Below are 5013 nucleotides of genomic sequence, written 5' to 3'. Positions count from 1 at the left end.
CTGATTAGGGGCTAATGCAGCTGGTGACTCCAAATTGAAGCCGGGCCTTGTTTCCTATTCCAGACATCCTAGGGTCCTTAAGAATTATGCTAAACCTCCCGTGACCATGTTCCAGAAATGGAACAAAGCCTAGACGAAGCACATCTTTTTACAACCTGATTTACTGAATATTTTAAGCCCATTGTTGACATCGACTCAGCGCTCAGACAAAAGATTCCTCTCCAAATATTACTGCTCATTGACAAGTCAGCTGGTCGCCCAAGAGCTCAGATGCAGAGGAACGAGATTAACGTTTTCATGCCGGCTAACGCAACATCCATCCTCCAGCCCACGGGTCAAGGTGTGGTTCTGACGATGGAGTCTTCTTCTTTAAGCAGTACATTTCACAAGACCACAGCCACCAAACTGTGATTCCTGTGATCTGGGATCCGGCCCAGTAAATTGGAGGCCTTTCTGGAAAGGATGCACCATTCTAGATGCCACTAAGAACATCCATGACTCATGGGAAGAGGTCAATGTATCACCATGGACAAGAGTGTGGGAGACGTTGGTTCCCACCCACCTGGATGACATTGAGGGGTTCTGGACTTTGGGGGAGGACGTAAATGCAGATGTGGTAGGAACAGCATGGGATCTAGAGCCAGAAATGCAGCCTGAGGACATGGAGGAGATGCCGACATCTCACCATCAAATGTTTATGCATCAGGAGCTGCTTATTTGGGATAAGCAAAGAAAGTAGTTTCTTAAGATAGAACGTAGTATCCCTAGTGAAGATGCTGTGAAGACTGTTGAAGTGACAATCAGGGACTTAGAATATTAGACAGACTTAGCTGATAGAGCGGTAGCAGGATTTGAAAAGATCCAATCCAGTTTTCAAAGAAGTTCTACTGTGGGTAAGATGCTATCAAACAGCATCACATGCTGCAAAGAAATCTCATGAGAGAAAGAATCAGTTGATGTGGCAAATTTCACTGTTGTCCTATTTTATTCTTTTGAAAAAATTTTTAATGTTTTTTTTTTTTTTATTATTGAGACAGAGAGAAACAGAGCATGAGAGAGAGGGAGACACAGAATCCGAAGCAGGCTCCAAGCTCTGAGCTGTCAGCACAGAGCCCAACAGAGACTGTTTTGGATTCTGTGTCTCCCTCTCTCCCTGCCCCTCCCCCACTCACACTCCGTCTCTCTCTGTGTCAAAAATAAACATTAAAAAAATTAAAACATATACCTTTCAAACCTGAGTGCAAGGTGTACATGTTAAAATTATCGTGGAAAATATTTTTGGAACTAGATTTATTCTGATCTTCAAAGACGCTTTCACCAAAGTACTAGGCTCAACCGGCTCAACTTTCAGGGAGGGCCAGAGGAGCTGCTTTACCTGATAAAACGTGGAGTATGGAGCCCGCAGGAGCCAACGGGTCGTGCTGGCTTGTGGAGAGATATGTAGGAAGGACCCGCGTGCGAGCTGGAGTGAAATGGCCGAGAACAGCGAAATATTTATATAAAGAAATACCTACATCTTCACGGTTGCTTTGTTTTTCTGGATTCGTTGGGATTGTTCATAAAGTGTAGATGTTTGTCACCAGTAGTGGAGGGGAGCTCCAATCCAGTCGCATGCCTACTGTCCTGCCAGCGTTGCTCGGCCCTTACAGGGAGCCGCCTGTCCCAGGAAGGGCTCTTACACCCCTCAGTAAGTGTAGGATGTAAAGGGCTGTAGAATCCCCAAGTCTTCATTTTACAGCGCCTGTCTCAACAAGGTCCCACAAACGTGCTTATAGGGACATGACAAGCATTCACGCCCCGATTTGACTCATAGGATGTTTGACGCGCGCAGGTATCAATCTATCATCAGGACACGGAGAGTTTAAATCTGTAACTGCCAACACACGTTAGGTTCAAGATTTTATTAACGGGTCAGTTTTCTTTTCCTTTAAAAGACTTGCAGATGCTCCCAAATTATTCTTATACATAGCATTTTCTCAGCGGTGTGTTTATAGTGAATACAAGGTGAAGTGTGGGATGTACTTTGAGGTTTTATTTTTACTTGTTTAAAGTGCAAAGCCCTTGGGGTGCCTGTATGGCTCAGTCGGTTAGACGTCTGACTTTGACTCAGGTCATGAACTCATGGTTCGTGTGTTCAAGCCCTGCATCGGCTCTGCCATGGGAAGCACAGAGCCTGCTTGGGATTCTCACTCTCCCCTCTCACTCTGCCCTTCTCTTGCTTGCGCTTTCTCTCTCTCTCTCTCAAAATAAATAAATAAAATAAAACTTAAAAGAAACCCTAAAGTCCAAAGCCCTTTGAGTAGGAGAATATCATGACTCAGAGAGTATTTCCGTTTATTTGTTCAGCTGTGACAGGGAGAGTGGGTTGTAGGAAGGAGAAGACCCTCAGGAGCTGTTCAGGTAGAGTCATGAATGTATGATGGCCTGGACTGGTCTCCCATTAACGACATGAAACACAAGTGTATGTTCTTAGCTAACATTGGGATGTGGACTATATCGAATTAAGTAATGGACTGTATGTAGGAGAGAGGGAAAGAGGAAAGTCAAGCGTACCTTCTGGATCTCTTGGTATCTTCTTGAACAAAGACTGAAGAGTGAGGCCATGTATGAGACCAGGGGACAGGGGGAGAAACGAGTGTGGGTAGCAGGGACGTCAGGTGGTTCTGTTCTGGCTGTGCACTTTTGGGGGTCTGTGAGTTTCCTGGAAAGAGTGGTAGAGCAAGCAGGTAGCTCTGGGGGAGGTCTGGACTCCCCAGGGTACGACTGGGGCTAGAGACAGAGATTTGGAATCAGCTGCATAAACTTGCCATGAGTTCATGTGTCAGGTGCCTGTCATTGTAACCTGTTTATAAGGCTATTTTTAATGGCAGAAATGCATCCAAGAAATTCTAATTTGTTTTTTCTTTTCAGAAATGTTCCTACGAGATTTGAACTTGAAAGACAAATTAATAAAGCATTTCGCAGGTAAGCACAAAATTTATCAGGGACTTAATTAAATAAAAGGATTGTGTGAAAATTACTGTTAGGCACTCGACACATGAAGATACATGTCTGTAAGGAGCCCAGCAGTCCCGTGAGGGACAAACGCCATTCACTTGTATTAAGGGTAATATAGTCCAGATCTTGCTAAGTAATAGAAGTACATGTACAGGTTTAGGGATACACAGAAAGTGAGTAATTTTGCCAAGAATGATCAGGATAGGCTTGAAGTCAATGCTGTATTTAAGTTGGGGGCTGAGGGATGAATAGTATTTTTCTGGATGAGAAAAGCATTCTGGTGAGAAGGAATTCTTTGAGAACATGGTAATTTGGGGGGAGGACAGGGGATGGTGTGGATGCATTGTGGGTATAAGATTAGGTAAGGATGTGTGTGGCCTCTAGGCAGAAGTATGGCTGAAAACATAGGTTAGAGTCCTACTGTGATGAGGCTCTCCAGCTAATGGGTTTGTTAAACAAGGGAAAGGTAGACTTTCATACCTTAAGCATGAAATACTCTCTCATGACACTGTTTTATTCTTCATATCAACTTGGTGAAGTCATTGGAAATCACCCTTTGCCTCAAGTTTTAGCAAATCCCGAACTTATTTTGAGCCAAGCACCCTCATCTTGAACATTGCTATTGCCTGGCTGTTCCTAATCATCCCGGCCCCCCTTCATTGTTTCACATCTCAGGCCTATAAGCTGGGAAAGACTCAGTTTCCCCACTTAACCATGGCCAGTGGCCATACTTGTTAATCAGATTCTGAAGATGGTTGTGAGAATCAAGCCAAGACCCTCCTGAGGCACAGCAGGTGTAAGGAATTTCCCAGTATTGTTTCTAGGCACTCTCTTCATGCCCTGTGGGCCCTCTTAGCACTTACAAAATATCAGACTCCAGATAGAGAGGTACGTTTTGGTGGGGACTCTCTGGGATTTGTGGGAATGAAACGGCAGTCTCAAGGCCCTGGTCACTTTACAGTAGTCCTTGACACTACTAAGACATAAATTAGTCTAAGTAGAAAATGGAGGGGCGCCTGGGTGGCTCAGTTGGTAAAGCTTCTGGCTTCGGCTCAGGTCATGATCTAACAGTTCGTGGGTTCGAGCCCCGCTTCGGGCTCTGTTCTGACAGCTAGCTCAGAGCCTGGAGCCTGCTTCAGATTCTGTGCCTCCCTCTCTCTCTGACCCTCCCCTGCTCGTGCTGTCTCTCTCTCTCTCTCAAAAATAAATAAAAAACATAAAAAAAGAAAATGGAATAAGGGTCTCTGCATATAAACATTATTTCCTACTAAATAAAAAAACTGAAGAACAGAAAGTGGGGACCGAGGATATCTACTTTTTATTTTTCACATCCTCTGGAATTGTTTCCTAGGTATTTTTTTTCTGTCGAGCTTTCCCCTCTTAATTATTCTAAAGAGTTCTTTAGAAACGGAGGGTTCCATTATGTGAACTGTTGAGAATTAGTAATGAATTTAGATGATCTCCACAGATTACCACTTCCTGCTTCCCACGGAGCTAGGGTAAAGCTAAGTGCTCTCAGACAAGGTCTTTTAAGGGCATAGAAGGATGTTAAGCTAAAGTTGTAATATCTCCATCCTATAAATGCTAGCAAGTTTGTTTGGAAAACACATCTGTGTTTATCCCAAACGTTCTTTTCTGGTCCCACAGGGCCAATCACATTTTCAGCTGAATGTACCAGATATTTCCATCGAATCTATCACAATAGCAGGGATTGCTCAACGCCAGCTTGTAAGTAGTTTGTAGAGATGTTTTTTCTTCTAGAACAAGGCTGTATCCAACAGTAAATGCATGTAATTTTAAGCTTCAACTATCTGTATCTGGAAATAGACTAAACATTGTATGAGATGCTATTTATAACATCAGCAGTACTTGAATGAACGTTTGTGTGTGCCGTTGACAGTGTAAGGAACAGAACTGCATCGTAATTGGGACTCTATCCAAATCTGAAAATAGCCAGATTTTCTTATGGAATGAAATGTTTGTCAGGGATTTAAACCTTTTGTCGTGTTTCAAATT

At 43.4% G+C, this 5013-nt stretch overlaps 1 long non-coding RNA gene across 1 annotated transcript in view; it reads left to right on the top strand.

The window, feature by feature from the left end:
* Window positions 1–4703: 4703 nt before the first annotated feature.
* The window catches only part of LOC115278699, a 3677-nt gene continuing 3367 nt past the window's right edge, over window positions 4704–5013 (top strand). Inside the window, exon 1 of the long non-coding RNA XR_003903045.1 lies at window positions 4704–4725. This is a non-coding gene — a long non-coding RNA (uncharacterized LOC115278699). The remainder of the gene's footprint in view (window positions 4726–5013) is intronic.

This window comes from Suricata suricatta, chromosome 15, assembly GCF_006229205.1.
Source record: "Suricata suricatta isolate VVHF042 chromosome 15, meerkat_22Aug2017_6uvM2_HiC, whole genome shotgun sequence".
NCBI classification, from domain to species: domain Eukaryota; kingdom Metazoa; phylum Chordata; class Mammalia; order Carnivora; family Herpestidae; genus Suricata; species Suricata suricatta.
Note: the sequence above shows the minus strand (reverse complement) of the source record. Positions and strands in the feature narration are given on the sequence as shown.